Below are 17,182 nucleotides of genomic sequence, written 5' to 3' on the forward strand. Positions count from 1 at the left end.
CAGAGAAGGAGACTCCACAACCTCTCTGGGCAGCCTGTTCCAGTGCTCTGTCACCCTCACTGTTAAGAAATTTTTCCTTAAGTTCCTATGGAATTTTTGATGTTTCAGTTTCCGGCCATTTCCTCTAGTCCTATCAGTGGCCACCACTGAAAAGATACCATGACCGTCCTCTGCACTCCCTCCCTTGAGGTATTTATATACACTGATTAGATCCCCTCTCAGCCTTCTCTTCTCCAGGCTGAACAGGCCCAGCTCCCTCAGCCTCTCCTCATAGGGCAGATGTTCCAGGCCCCTGATCATCCTTGTGGCCCTGCGCTGGACTCTCTCCAGCAGCTCCACATCCCTCTTGTACTGTGGAGCCCAGAACTGGACACAGTACTCCAGATGCGGCCTCACCAGGGCTGAGTAGAGGGGCAGGATCACCTCCCTCGACCTGCTGGAGACGCTCTTCTTAATGCAGCCCAGGATCCCATTGGCCTTTTTGGCCACGAGGGCACACTGCTGCCTCATGGTCAACTTGTCGTCCACCATGACACCCAGGTCTTTCTCCGCAGAGCTGCTCTCCACAAGCTCGGTCCCCAGCCTGTACTGGTGTCTGGGGTTATTCCTCCCCAGGTGCAGGACCTTGCACTTGGCCTTGTTGAACTGCATGAGGTTTTTCACCGCCCAGTTGTCCAGTCTGTCCAGGTCCCTCTGGATGGCAGCACAGCCCTCTGGGGTATCGGCTACTCCTCCCAGTTTGGTATCATCAGCAAACTTGCTGAGGGAGCACTCTGTGCCTTCATCCAGGTCATTGATGAATAAATTGAACAGGACTGGACCAAGGACTGACCCCTGGGGGACCCCACTAGCCACAGGCCTCCAACTAGACTCTGCACCGCTGATCACCACTCTCTGGGCCCTGCCATCCAGCCAGTTCCTAATCCATCTCACTGTCCACTCATCTATCCCACACTTCCGGAGCTTGCCCAGGAGGATGTTGTGAGGGACGGTGTCAAAAGCCTTGGTGAAGTCGAGATAGACGACATCCACCGCTCTCCCCTCGTCTATCCAGCCGGTCACTTCATCATAGAAGGCTATCAGGTTAGTCAGGCAAGATTTTCCCTTGGTGAATCCATGCTGACTACTCTTGAGCACCTTCTTGTCCTCCATGTGCCTGGAGACAACAGCCAGTATGAGCCGTTCCATCACTTTTCCGGGGACGGAGGTGAGGCTGACTGGCCTGTAGTTGCCTGGGTCCTCCTTCTTGCCTTTTTTGAAGACTGGCGTGACATTGGCCTTCTTCCAGTCTTCCGGCACCTCCCCCGTTCTCCAGGATCTTTCAAAGATGATGGAGAGCGGCTTAGCTATGGCATCTGCCAGCTCCCGCAGCACTCTGGGGTGCATCCCATCAGGGCCCATGGATTTGTGGGTATCGAGGTTCCTTAGGTGCTCTCTGACCCAATCTTCCTCTACCCAGGGCAAGTCTTCCTCTCCACCCGCTTCTTCTCTTGCCTCTAGGGCCTGGGGCTCTAAAGGGCTGCCCTTGGTAAACACCGAAGCAAAGAAGGCATTGAGCAACTCTGCTTTTTCTGTGTTATTTGTAACCAAGGTGCCCATCCCGTCCTCCAGCGGACCCACGTTCTCCCTGATCTTCCTTTTGCTGTTAATGTATTTGAAGAATTTTTTTTTGTTATTTTTAACGTCCCTTGCCAGCTTGCCTTCCAGACGTGCCTTAGCTTTCCTTGTCGCATCTCTGCACTCCCTGACTACGTTCCTGTATTTCTCCCAGGGGGCCTGTCCTTTTTTCCACATTCTGTATACCGCTGCCTTCTGCTTGAGCATTGCCACAAGCTCCCGGCTCATCCACGCAGGTCGCCTGCCCCCTCTGCCTCCCTTCCTACACACAGGGATGCACTGCTGCTGGGCGTGGAGGAAGTGCCGCTTGAAAACTAACCAGCTCTCTTGGGCCCCCCTGCCTTCTAGAGCACTAGCCCATGGGATTCTACCGAGGAGGTCTCTGAAGAGGCTAAAGTTGGCCCTCCTGAAGTCCATCGTCGCAAGGCTACTTACAGCCCTGCCTCTTCCTCGTTGAATCCTGAACTCCACTCCTCCAAATGCACCTTAGCAGTTTTGCTAACTGGCTAAGGTAGCATGAATGAACCAAACACTACCCAAATCTGTCCTCTAGAAGAGTTTCTACTATAAAAACCTTGTCATAATTCTTGCATGAGATTGGAATGAAATGAAATTCTTTCTCTGGAGACATGAAAATTAAATAGATAGACAACTGCGTTCCTTGCTCCAAATCCCCCACCTTCCTGTGTTTACTATTACATTCAGGAGTCCTCCAAGGAATAAATAAGGAGCATAGCTACAGATGGATGCTTGACTCTTGTGTGCCACAGTTTAAGCTGTTTGTGAAATCTTGTTTGGAAAGCAAAGGTCTTCCAAATAGTCTATTGATACTAAAAAAGAGTTCATTAAAAAGAAAAGAGTAGAGAGTAGAGTAATTTCCGGAATAATTCTACCTTTGCATTATTTTTTTGAAAACTCATTGAATACTTCCTCTCAGCAGTCTCTCTAATATAAAGCAAAATACAGAGTATATTCCTAGGGAAGCACATTCATGTGTTTTCATTTCCATTTCCACTAATTTTTATGCAGTGAGGTTAGAATACTTCAGCAGTGATATGAGGGTCTTCCTGTTAATTTCTTAATGCTGGAGTCCAAAGCACACATCACAGGGTTGCTGATCAACATTCAGCCACGTTCATCACTGCAGGAGCTCTTCTCACATAAGTAAAACAATAACATATGAGGAAAGAATATGTTCCAATGAAGTTACCTGCACTATGCTGCCAGGTCTGCATTATCTTTTCATTCAGAACCAAGGTTCTGAATTTCATTTAAGACATTTAACTGCATTTAAAATTGCAGTTAGAATCCCTCAGAGTCACAGTGTGAGGGGATTCATCAAGAGTGGTTGTCAGGAATGCATTCTACTGTTGCCCCAAAAGACAGGACTACAAGAGATCAAGGGAAGATTAGCTATCTCTTTTTAAAAAGATCACACGCTTTTCTCTCCAATTCAATTTTACTGTGAAGATATGCAGTGTCCTCCCTTACTAGAGACATCAACACCAACCAAAACAAGATTTTCCACATTCCTTTCAATAACACATGGCATCCTGAAAGCTGCTGTCTGTCTATGGTGATGCAAGATGTTTAGAAGTCATTACAACAAAACCTAAAGGGATTATTTTCTTATTTCCATAATTACTCAGTTAGTAATATTATCATGAGCCAATCTTATCTTCGAATATATACCAGATCCTGAAAGTGATGTGTGGGATTACAGTTCTGTGTATGATAAAGCAGCTGCAGTGAGGGGGACTAAACATTCAGTTTTTATCAACTAGTAGTCTTTCATTCCTGAAAAACAGCTTATATGGATCACAGTTCAGAAGTCTGCTCCCAAATTTGGAACACTCTGCACATCTCTTAAGAGTAAAAAGTAAGAAAACACTCACCAGTCATGGCAGACCATTTCAGAATGGGGTCCCTTTTGTGGCTCCAGATGTTTTCCAGGTATGTGCCTTGATCTGGAGTCACCAGAGGAGCCTTTCTTGGAAGACCCTTTCACCTTTATAGGGCAATGTCTCAGCTCCCAGCTCTCTAGCTATGGTGAATCAACAGAATTCCTTTGTTGCTTCTTTCCTTCAGTTCCTCAAGGAGCTTTCTCTTCTCCTTGATGTTTTCAAAGTCCAAGCCACAAAGGCACTGTGTTGTATGGTGGCACTGTAATGGCAGGACATGTTCAGTATCCCCAAAACAGGGTTTCATAAAAGTCTAAATAACTGTGTCTAAAAGGAAAGGCATGATTTAAGGAATAAAATGTCACAGACAGTGAAGATAAGCAACCATCAAAATTGCATTAGTTAGTATCATGAAGGGGGGCACACATTAAGGTCACCACGACAGAAAAGGGAAAGAATGGTGATGGTACAGATGTCTCTTAGCCATGAGCTCTAGATAAAGCAGAGTCCAGACAACAAAACCAATCAAGATGATATTCTTCTGCTTTTTGGATGGGAAAAAAGTTTGAGCTTCTCTGAGCTTGTCTGCAAAGCAACCTCTTTTCTTGGTCAAGGCACGGTCAAAGGCAGCTGGAAATACTAAACAGTTTAAGAGAGGGAAAAAAAGTAGCTAACTTTTTGAAGCCCTGCTAGTGGCCATTATCCTCTTTCCCATTACACACTACATGCTTTTCTAACCTTCAGACATCCTTAAACTCTGGATTATATTCATGTTATTTGTTCTGGAGAGCCACATACTCTTTCCATGTCATGCAGTAAACAGTGTCTGTCAGACATGAAAGAGTAAAACTGCAGTGTCTTCTCTACGATGAGCTGTTTTGCCGAAATATTCATTATGTTGTGTTTAGCTCTTATTATGGTTTACAGTGGCTCCTGAATGACTCTGTAAAAGTACAACATTTCTGCTTAGATTGCTGGCTGTGCACCCATTTGTCCAACGGTTTGGATTTGGTACATGTGGGCTTGTGAATGGATTTTTAACTCATCTTCATGGTGTTATATGATCTCTTCTTGAAATGGGCGGAGCTTTGTGGAAGGGAGAGACTCATAAGCTTTAAGAGAAACTCTGCAATCAATGTAGCAGCTAGCTCATCTACCAAATCAGACTGTCAAGGCTTCTTCCCTGTTTAACCAAAGAATTATCCTTTTCAGGAATGAAGCTTTCTGAGTATTTGCCTAAACCTTACCTCAGCCATAGCATGAAAACTCATATTTCAAAAATGCCTGTCATTCACTCCTTATGAACAGTTAAAAGGCAGCTTTTCTTCTTTACTGCTGTGCACCTTAGTTGTCACATCTGTTGTTATATGAGCATGAGTCAAATAATCTAAGAGCATTTTATACCTACTTCATCCAATGACCAAGCTACAGCAAAGCAAGATCCCTAGCGTTTCACATGGAGTATCTGCTGGTCAATGCTCAGGTTACAGACAACCCTGACCAGGAAAGTTCTAAGAGGTTGTTTTCTTTGCCAAAAGATGGAAGATATGCTCAGCAGAACATTCCTTGAGAGATAGAAATGGTTGTTGTAGGATGAGCACAGAACTAGGTGTCCCTGAGTGCCACTAAGGTGCTGAGATTCTGCGGGTTCCAGGAGGAACAGGAGAGCGATGATTTGCTTAAGGTAGGCTAACGCTTTGTTCACTCATCTCTTAACACCATGTGCGATGCGGGAAAAGGCAGCGTGTCAGTTCCTCTCTGCCTACTGTCTGCTCTTTACCGTCATGTTGCAGAAATAAATAAAGCTACTGCACTCCTGAATTTTAGTGTTTTGGAGACATTGCAAGTAGCTTTTGAGCCTTGATCCAAGTGACCTCAGCTTTTTCCTATGGAGAGGAGTTCTTATCATTCCTGATGATAAACCCTTCCCAAGCTTAAATGTCAGTATAGGGTCCTTCAAGGACTTTTTTTGCTTGTGATCAAGGTGCTGTTTTTTCTACTGTCAATATACAAAGGAGGAGGGGAAGCATGCATTCATTACTCTTGCAGTAGAAGAGCAATTGCCTGATGCAGTATCCTAATTCTTTCAGATTTCTTTGCTAAGAATTTCCCTTTTCTGTAACACCAAACAGCTCATTTCTTCCAAACTAAACAAATGATTCTGCCTACTGATTTTTTATCCTTTCTACTTCTAAGGGTTGGTATAGTAAAGTACAAGTTTCACTTCATTTGATAACAGGTCAGGAGGCCAAGGGAAAAAAAAAAAAAAAGAAACACTAGGGACAGCTCCCATGATAGAGCAATACTGCACCAAATTCTTTGGTTTGGTAAACAATGCACGTCATCACTCTCAGATTCCAGCAAAACGGTTGGCCAACTCCCAGCGGCTTACTGCTTTGGTAAAAGATCAGTGGAGTGCAGTAATATCCCAAATAAATCTCCTTCCTTAGAGCTAACTAAGTTCCTTTTACCATTCTGTTACTTCCTCTCCTCTTCATTACCATGTTGTCTCCCACATGACAGTCCGGCTAACCAGAGCCTTGCATTATGAAAACAGTATGAATAAACCACAGGAAAAGTCAAGATCTGGTCCAAAGGGTTGAAGCTTTCAGTGTACAGTCATTCGTCTCTCTAAGGATTACAGAAATACCATAAAGGACAGGAATGAAAATCACTATAAAGACATAGACCACTGAGATGTTGTGTACTTGACAGGTGCATGGGTAAGAATTGAATAGAATCAATGGATTTACACTACAGCCAAGTTTGGCTTGATCTCACTTAGAATGTGCTGGAACAACCAGGTGGTAGGGAAACAAGACGTGGTTCCACTGACCTGACTGGACATCAGATTAGACTCAATATTTTACAATGACCTACAAACCACATATATTAGAATGGCATACAGTAGTTTTTATTCCAAGGAAAATGCATGTGTTTTAAAATGAGTAGAGATGGATTAACGGTAGCTTCCTAATAGCTTCAGTCAGCTTTTGCAAATAGTATTGCTTTGGACAGTTTCCCAAATGCCTGGGTTTCCCTCAAATTTAATGTATGAATGAACCCAAAGCAAAAAAAAAAAAAGAAAAAAAGAAATTGGCCTGGAACTTACACATTCTGCCTGACTTGGGATCAAAATCAGAGAAATTCTTGTATGTTTGATACTGAATCAAAATGATAAGTTTTTGAAAATATAGCTGATATTATCACGATATATTAAAAAGCTCTCAAATTACCTGGATCTGGCCCATGTCCCTTTCCTTAAAATAAGATGATATTCACCACCAGTATTTTGCTTGAAACTAAATTTAAAGGTGATAATGGAATTGATGTATACACATAAAATCACCTTATCCTTTCACAAATAGATAGCTGAAAGAGTAGTTTGTTGTAAGGAATCACCTATGACAGTTACCCTCTTTCCTGTCCTGGCATTGAGTTGTTCAGTGTACTCCCCCACCCCCAACCCAACCCACTGTCACATTTGGGTGAAGTCACATCTTTACATTTCAATAGATAGCCCTTATCTACATCGCTGATTTAAATTGCGTTGCACTAGAGCTGTGGATAGATAGAATGAAACAACAGCCTGAAGCCTATCACTTCTTCTGGCTTGCCAAAATAACCTAGAGTGGGGTGTTAAGGGGAAGAGAGAGTAGGCTGCTCAGCCAGGGAAGAGGAACCAGACACTCTAGGTGACAGCAAGGCTGTCAGAGGCCATTGCATCACCAGCAAGGGCCCACAGGACTCCAGAAGGATGAGCAGAGCACTTCCAGTGATGGCAAACAGGCTGAACCAGGTTCAACTAAGAGCCCCAGTGATCTGTCCAGACCATGGTGGTGATGTAGGAGTGAGATCAAGCTGGGAGTGACTTCAATCCCAGTGAAGGCAGTGTCAGGATTCAGATCGGTGGGACAAATGGCAAGATACAGGTATTGCCGCTACATGGCTGCAATTTAGCTCAGGCAACCACAGCTCCCAAAAGAAGATGAATCCTCAGCCCCTCCTGCTCGGAATCACCCTCCAGTTCCAGGAACTTATCATTGTTGTTGAAGCAGGGCTAAAGATTCTCCTGGAGGATAGAAAGGCTTAAATCAAAAAGGTTATAGAAGTAGCTGAAAGCTTAAAAGATACATGCAAAAGAGTAGGAGGAATTGAATGAAAATTGACAGTCCCCCACTCTCAGGTGTCAGAAAGATGCACAGCTGGCTGCAGGGAAAGGCTTTATGCCCAACACGCACACGGCTTTATTTATTTATTTTCCAAAATAGAGATTTTTGGTTCTGTTTCTCTTCTTTATCTCTTCCCCAGCAGCCTCTGACAGATGACCTTTAAAGCTCTGGAGAGGCACACCAGCAGGTGATTTACTAACAGCTGTGCCAGTCAGCAAAATGGAGAGGGCCAGAGGTCAGTGCCGGACAGAGCTGGCCACTGAATGAAAGAGTGGGATTTAATTAAAGAAAGATGCATTACACTTTTTATTGATTTGTGTGTGTGTGCACACAAATCTCCTTTCTTCTCCTTTTTTTTTTTTTCTGCTCCTGCTCCCTGCACCTGGACATTTCATGCTGGATGTGTCATCCTCACTGCATGCGCTGTCCCTCCCCCTGGCTTGCCCCATCTCCCCCCCAGCCCACCCGCAGGATGTCGTTCGGTGAAATCCCATCTCGTGCTTGCAGAGGCTGGTGAACAGGTGGGGACGAGGCAGGAGGCGGAGGAAGTCAGCAGCTGACAGTGCACATTGCTGCCTCCCTCTCAACGTGCACGAGGCACTTCCTGGCCAACTCTGGCTTTTTCCCCCTTCTCCCTGTGCAATAAACTGTTGCCCTTCTTGGTATCTTCAAGATTATTCATTAGGAGAGAAATGCAAGCCACTAAAGTGACATTATTACAGTCTTTCCATTTCCATGGGATAGAGGGCTCATCTGCTGAAGCCAGTGGGAATTTTAAGAATAGACCAGTGAAATGCAGCAGAAAATACCGATTCAGAGGCCCTGGATTCACAGACTAGTGTCGTTCATTACTTTCATTCATATGCTTCTGTTTCTCTTTTTTGGCTCATTCAAACTTTCATTATTAGTGTTACTTTGCTCCTAGTTTAATCTGATTTTTTATATATGATATTCTGGATTATGGAAGCTGATAAACAAGCTTCCATTCAAATTAGGACTAGAAAAGAGTGAGTCTTTAAAGATCTAGCATTTCAAATGTGGAAATCCAAGTGAAAGCAAATTCAGCAGCATCTGACTTGAGACACAACATGTCTTTTAAGAGCTGTAGGGAATAGAGTACCTGCAAATCATGGCACCAGTTTTTGAAGGCTTCATTATCCTTAAACAAGCCCTCTTTTTCAAAGGAGAACAACACAGAGGATGCTCTCTGTGCTGAAACACAAATATTGCTACGGGAACGGCTGCAAACTAAGTGCTTTTGAAAATCTGGCCCCACAGTGACCTGGAACACATTAGAGAATCCTGTTTGGGGCCTCTCCAGAAGCTGGGAGAGAGCCTGCATTTTCAATTTGATTTTATTTAGGTATGTGTTGTATCTATTACGTTGACTGATTTCATTAGCCTGAAAAAAATGGGCTAATAAATAAGCAGGATGTTGCAAGTGCTCCAGTCCAAATCTTTTGTATGAGGATGGAAAATTCTTTATACATATATATGTGTGTGTGTGTGCATGACTTTTTAAGCTTTTTTAATTTGGTAAAAAAACATATTCTATTTTATTTGCGCAGCTAGTAAGCTTCCACTTTAAAAAACATAATAATTATCTTCTCTGACAGGAGAAGATGCTGGCATAGCATTGTCCTTTACTCCACACAAAGTAACTGCAGGTTCAAACTCAGCAGTTCTGTCTGAGAAGCACTACAACTTTGAAGAAAGTTTCAGGCTTGCTGTCAAGTCTTTAAGTGATGGAGAATCCAGTGCAGATGTATCTGTTATTCTAGTGGCTAAATTAGTCTTCCTTAAAATAACTAACATTTTGTGTCCCATTTCTTGTCCAAATTTATCTAAGGGCAGTTTTTAGTCACAGAATCTTATGGAGAGGAATCAAGTGAATTAATATATAAATATATATATATATTTATATGTAAATATTTTCATAGACTGAAATTCCAAAGAGTCTCAATGTAAGGCAGATTTTCTAGACTACAAATCATTCTATGAACATTTTTTTTGTGAATGCGTTCCTATTTTCCAAACATTCTTCCCTGTGCTGTTGGCCCCTTTGATTGTAGAGTCACAAATATGTTAACAGTTAAGCAAAACATAGTACTGGTCATTGGCAGGGCACTTCCCTGAAAATCCCGTGAATGGTATCCATGGACTTAGTATGTAATACCAAACATAGCTGACAAATTTTACTTCAAGCATCCTCCACAGCTAACTGACCTAGGTTTAGGTATCCATTAGGATTAAATCTAGGCTAGGTTGCTTTCACAAAAGGCAAGATGAAACGACATACACCCAAGTTAAAGAGATTTAGGAGTTACCAAAACTCTGTGGGTTCCTATTTCCCTCTCACTCTGTTTCATACCTACTTGTTTTTATCTCCATATATTGGCTGCAGCCATTGCCCATAGGTCTTGATTTTGCAGCCCTCACTTCAGACAAACACTCGCCAAATATGGATGTTCCTGGCTTAGCAAATTGTTCTGGAATGTCTAGATCTAAATTAATTACACATCTATCACAGACTTCCCATCATCCCACAAGAACTGGGATGACTATGCTAGGCTGAGCCTTTCAACACAACTGAGGGATCTCTATGTCTTGTTTCTTTTAAAATGCATGGAAAATAAATATTCTATATCCCTATCTGGCTTTGAAAATTCTCCTGCAATCCCTAGCTCTCATTCTCCATCTGTAAAACAGAAATAACAGCAATCCCTACCCCACATCTGTTTTATCAGTCTTGTCTATACAGACCACAAGTTCTAGGAGACATGAACTGTCTGTACTAAATATAGGTATAATGATCTGATAGGCACAGATTTTATTAGAGCCTCAAGGCACTATGGCTCCGTAAATAACCATGTTGACTTTTTCCAGATTAAGAACACATCAATGGGAGCTCTGCTTGAGCAAGAACTGCAGGATCTAGCACTAGTGTTTTTAAACCCTAATAGGAATGAAAGAGTCTGAAGCCTCTTTCAGCCTCATTCACTGGTATCAATGCTTTTAACACCAAGTCAGCTGTTGTGACACAAAGGATATGTTTCTCTTGGTGCTGTTTCTTGGAACTGAAGAGCCCTCCTGAAGTTTTCATTTTCTTTACTGAAAAGCCCTGCTATGGTAAATCATCAACTCACCAAATTTATAGGAGGCACAGCACTTCGTATGTCACCTCTCTGAGCCCAGCCTAATGATTCACTTTCTTATGCTTTTGTTCCTTTGCTTTGTAGTTCTCTTGATTTCAGCAACTGTCTATCATTTTCATGTGGCTTGCTAGCTAGAATGCCCCCTACTATTGCAATAATCATTGCCCTGCTAGAGTGTTTATTGCTGACTGAACGGCTGCAAGGACTGGTAAATTGACCTGACCTGTATGAATTTTCCCTCAAGTCTCTGGGGCCTCACAATTCTTGAAAGAATGCAAAAGAATAAAAAAAAAAAAAGGAAAGAAAAAGAAAACAAAGAACAGTGACCAATACAAGCTACTAAAGCTAGTACTCAGATGTGTATAAAACTATGGTAAGATTTCCAAAACACAGACTATGTCTAACTTTTATCAGTATTTTGTTTTCCCTTTGGCTAAGATTCTCAAAAGAGAATACCTAAAGTTAGTCTCTCTTGGGTAAAATCTTCAAAAGCATCTTAATAATTCAGAAATCTACAGGCTTAGTAGAATACTTCTTAAAGCCTCTGGAAAATGTCAGCTCACCACTCACATCTTTAGTGATACGATTTTTAAATATTCCAAACTCACCGTAGCTATTGCAGTTTATGGCTGGGATTCTTTCAAGGAACCGAAGGAAGTGGGCCACGCATTACACTTTGCTTCTGGGCCTGACACTTTCAAAAAAAATCACATCTAAAATAGAATTCTGTGTTCAATATGAGTCTAGCATTAGGTCTAAACTTCTGAAAATCCTGGAGTCAGTTTCTCTGCCACTTAATGTCATCAATGTCATCGATGCCATTTGTATTTATAAATTAGACCACAAATACCATAATTTGGGAAGATTTTCACAGCACTCATTCCCGTATCTACAACCCATCACTGCTGTCACACATGCTAGCTATAGGCAACAGAGGGTATAAAGGGCACCAAACAAACAAGCACAAATTATTCTTGCATGCAAATTTTATTGCAGCTTTAAGAAGGGACTCCAAGATATTTCTGTTTTATTACTGTTCTTATGAAAACAGGATTTTTTTTTAATAGGAAAATAGGATTTTTTTTCACTAAAGCAAAAAATACAACTTTTTTTTTCACACTTGGAAGAAGGATAGGAAAAAGGCTCCTGGAATAGTTATTGTTGCAGGAGTAACAAGCTCTTATACACTCTTTAATCTGCAAGAGTCTTCATAGAACAAAGCACAGTTTTTCATTCTAAGAACATTTCACTTTCTGAACAAAATCATCCATGAAGCTCAAAGTCCAAAGAAGCAACAAAGCCTGGTTTTGCAACACCTAGCTCTAGGTGTATGACATGTCTAGTATAGGAGACTGAATCTCTGGGTCCTGATTATAATCAATGGAGAGAGACAACTCCAGAAGGCAACTCATCCTATTCTGAAATAGGTACTTCAACCTGAAATAGATACTTCAGAAACAAAAGATGAAGCAGCCTTTGGATTTGGCTATGCCTTTCTCCCATAGCTTCAGAGGGACACTATAGCAGCTAATTAGGTTCTAGAGACAGCTGAAGCAAATCTAGGTTAAGAATGGGAAGGGACCAACATAACTTGGGAAACCCTGACAGTTGTTTCGGAAGAACTCTCCAGCTGCATTACCAAATCACTGCTGGTGACGGCAATGGAAGTTTTGCCACTGACATGGGAATCAAACAGCAGCTGCAAAAAAAATCAAAGGCAAAAAAATATAAATTGATTAAAAACATCTTTATTTCAGCTAGAGCTAAGCAAGCATTTTACTCATTCAATTTAGCCTTGCTTCTGTTTCCATATAGGTCATCTAGAGGTTATGGTTTCCTAATCTGTATCAATCTCATGCCTGAACCATTTTCAGGATAGATCACGTGTGTCTACATCGATTGTCATTCATTTGTTATAATATTAAAATCCATGAAATGCTGGTCAGATTCACCATCATACAAGGTTACGTGGTATCATTTCTGGTCCCAAAATGAGGTTTTCTGATGTAAGAAAGAAAAGAAAAAAAATAAAAAGTCTGTATTCACAAGGTCACGTGTCCCTGCGAGTTGTTAACATTTTCTCTTGCCATAAATGTTACTGCCAGGAAGCTATTCACTGTGAAGCATGTACAATGAAGAAGAGGCCCTTGGAGGTCAGAAGGAATCAATATTAATAAAAAGTAAACTTGCATGTAAGGGAGGAATCATAAACCCAGCTTGAAGCTAATTTTGTTTTTTATTCTATGAAATATGCAAGATCATTTTAGCATTGTATTTTAGCAAGTTCTTGTTTGTGAGTGTTGTTAGGAACGCTTGAATTTGCCTTGAGTTTCTAAGCCACTATATTTTCAGCCAAGCATCTTTCGTTCACGAGATCCCCAATGCAGTCCTAATTCAAGAAAAGGGCAAAATCTGCATGACTGTCAACAGGGGAGCTCCTAATGTCCAGTTTCCTAAGGATCTTGGAAAAAACTGCAGCTATATTACCTGCAGTCTCTGCACAGAGCTGGCTTTCCCGAGCTTTTGTTCTGCTTGAAACTGTAACGTATATTCCATGTATTGATGTGCTAAATATGGAACAGCAATCAGCATATGTGGAGAGTTCATATTTGGCATGTTTACATGAGTATTTATTTCTCCTTTGTCTTCAAGCAACAACTACTACATAATGTATTTGGTATGATTAATTGTGGGAATGTTGCTCATCCCAGCTAGCTTGACATCTCCAATTACATGACATCTTTCTCTCATTTGTAAGGGAGGAATTGATTTTCATTTCTTGACATGTTTATCATGGTGAGGTTGAGCTAGTTATCTTATATGGACTTGCTCCCTGTTTCTCAGAGTTGACAGATTATGGTGTCACATTAAAATCACATATGCCTTGTTATTGCAGCTGTATCTTGAAAGAAAAGCAAATAGAGGAATCTCCGCCACACAAGAGCTGTAAGATGATGTTTTGTTCAATGAGCCAGTGGTTTGTAAGGTTGTTCTAGGCTATTATAATTTATGAACAGTTGTTTGGCATTTAATCTTCCCAACATTTTTTTAAATCTCTCAACAATGGAAAATTTAACACACATTTCATAGTTCCACATCAACTCCAAACCGATCAAACTGCCCTTGTGGGTGGGATTTTCCTCACCTAATTTTAGCCATCTATTTAAAAGTGAGATATCTGCTCTATATTAAGCATTTGGGACACAAGTGGGAGACAGATGCTTCTCAAGAGGTGACTTATCCCACCCGGTTTTGGCTCAACCTTAGAATAGGAAGGCTAGCACCCTGCCACATGGATACAGTGCAAGGAAAAAGTTGTTGTTCCAAGGCAAGGCTGTTACAGACATCAGAAAAGCTCTATCCAGGTAAGGTAAATATCAGCACATCCGCCAGAAGTGAGGAAAAGAAGAAAGTCCAGGGACTCCATTTATATACTCACTTTGTAATGACAAGTGCACCTTTGCAGCACTGCTTCAGAATGTGTAGCTTTGTATGTGATTTCAAAAGTAGTAAAAAATAGGTGTGTTCAAAAATCTCTCACAAGATCTATGAGATCTAGACTGAAGTTTTCATCCAGGTGGACTCTACAGAGCTTTATACAGAGTTCACACTGTGCAGAATGAGAAAACTATCCAGAAATGCATTTTCAAACTAGTGCTCATCAAATCATCTAGACTTCATAGTTTGGGGTGGACAACTTAGCTGCAGAAACACACATCGTGTCATCCAGCTGGGGTTCATATGTCAGGACCTAGTGCCCAACTGTTCAGACAGGGAAAGAGGGAGGTAAACCTTTTATGTGGGATGGATAAGATGTTCCTTTCGTCCCCAGCCAATATAGTCTTCAGCCAATATAACTATTTCAGAAAGGTACTGTCTATCTGCCCTGGCGTTTGCACAATAAGTGAGGTCCATAATAACTGAGGACAAAGGTCCATATGCATATGAAGATCCAAGGTTTATACTCTAATGAAAATGTGATCAGCAACTTGAAAGGGAACCTGAAAGTATATTTGCCTCTAGAGTATAAAAATCGAAAATTTCCAGTTCAGGAATACAGAAATTGGAAATTTGGAAAAATACAGGAGGCCAGAAATAAATGAAATAACTTTCTTCAACACATAAAAGAGCTTCTGGTGTCCTGATAATGTTGGTTGTAGATGCATTATTGCCTCATAGAAGTGATCCATTGAGCATACTAGTTCAGATTTACCAAAAAAAAAGTTGGTTCCAAGACGGATTTATAGTCTAAGATACAAACATGTGCAGGTTGTTTCATTGTTTCTAGATGCACAGATAAACATTTCCACGTAGAAATCTAGGTGTTTCTTGCTTGCACGCACATGGATGCTTCTCCCTGTCCTAGTCACTCCACAAATGCTTTTATTGGTAAAAGCAGAAATGCAAAGGCCAAGACCAAATAAACGTTCAGATCAGTAACTGGAGAATTCCTCAACCCAGGAACTGAACTCTCTAGTGTCAGCACAGTAGACTGAATGAGACTTCTTTCCTTCTTTGCAAAGCAAAATCTTCTGGAAGCACTGTGTTTTTGTTACAGTTGTTAGTGTGCTGATTACTTGCTATTGATACTTAATGCTTAGCTCTTGCAATGAGTTTCACCTCCAGCATTGCGTCTTCATTTATTTTGCTATGGGAATGTAAGGAGATATTTAGTAGTCTTTCACAAAGTAACCCACCATAACTTTTCCCCGGTACATCGTTCTGTCCCCAGTACATCATTCTTGGTCTTCTCAAGACCAAGTCCCAAATTTTGCATTAACCTACATATGCCACTGGTGAGTGTGCAGCTTCTCACATTGATTATTTATGTACAGAAGCATAAAAGCAAGACGGACATAGAACTGCAGCTGAAAGCAGCAATACAGATGTGTTGTCTCTTCCATAACTTACTATTTAGAGTTATCACTGACGGATCGGGACATCTTCCTAACAGTACACTTATTAGTGCTTTAATTGGTTATCTCCTCATCATAGTTTGTTTACCCATGCCCACAGAATTTCCAGTTGTGTTAAGCATTTTTCCAAATAACAATGCATTTGAATTGAATATTTCACTTTCTCTGACTCAGCCATTTTTCCTCCTTGTTTATTTAGCTGAGTTATAGCATGTAATTTCCACATATTTCTCAGCAGCTGGAACCCACTGAATGCTGCCACTGTACAAGGGCTGCTTGGCACCCTCCACTTGCTTGGCGGGGACCACAGTAGCCCTATCTCTGCTGAAGAAGGACCACTATCACCTATGTGGTTTCTCTTGAACTTGCATGGCCAACCCCCTTTAGCCCTTCCTGTTTCCAGACTCTGTTGTTGTTGTTGTTGTTTGTTTTCATTCAGTAATGACTCAGCTTTTCATATTATCTTCCTGCTTCATCTTTTGCTCTATGTGCAAGACTCTTCCACCTTACTGGCAGCACAGCTTTTGACACCGTCCCTCACAACATGCTCCTGGGCAAGCTCCAGAAGTGCGGGATAGATGAGTGGACAGTGAGGTGGATTAGGAACTGGCTGGATGGCAGAGCTCAGAGGGTGGTGATCAGCGGAGCAGAGTCTAGCTGGAGGCCTGTAGCTAGCGGGGTCCCCCAGGGGTCAGTCCTTGGTCCAGTCCTGTTCAATCTATTCATCAATGACCTGGATGAAGGCACAGAGTGCTCCCTCAGCAAGTTTGCTGATGACACAAAACTGGGAGGAGTAGCTGATACCCCTGAGGGCTGCGCTGCCATGACCTGGACAGACTGGACAACTGGGCGGTGAAAAACCTCATGCAATTCAACAAGGGCAAGTGCAAGGTCCTGCACCTGGGCAGGAATAACCCCAGGCACCAGTACAGACTGGGGACTGACCTTCTGGAGAGCAGCTCTGCAGAGAGGGACCTGGGTGTCATGGTGGACGACAAGTTGGCCATGAGGCAGCAGTGTGCCCTCATGGCTAAGAAGGCCAATGGGATCCTTGGGTGCGTTAAGAAGAGCGTCTCCAGCAGGTCGAGGGAGGGGATTCTGCCTCTCTACTCAGCCCTGGTGAGGCCGCATCTGGAGTACTGTGTCCAGTTCTGGGCTCCGCAGTACAACAGGGATGTGGACTGCTGGAGAGAGTCCAGCGCAGGGCTACAAGGATGATCAGGGGCCTGGAACACCTGCCCTACGAGGAGAGGCTGAGGGAGCTGGGCCTGTTCAACCTGGAGAAGAGAAGGCTGAGAGGGGATCTAATCAGTGTCTGTAAGTACCTCCAGGGAGGCAGTGAGGAGGAGGGTGCTGGCCTCTTTTCACTGGTGGCCACCGACAGATCTAGCGGTAATGGCCACAAACTGAAGCACCAAAAG

This window comes from Tinamus guttatus, unplaced genomic scaffold, assembly GCF_059628265.1.
Source record: "Tinamus guttatus ecotype Peru unplaced genomic scaffold, ASM5962826v1 Tinamus_guttatus_pri_ptg000692l, whole genome shotgun sequence".
Taxonomy (NCBI): domain Eukaryota; kingdom Metazoa; phylum Chordata; class Aves; order Tinamiformes; family Tinamidae; genus Tinamus; species Tinamus guttatus.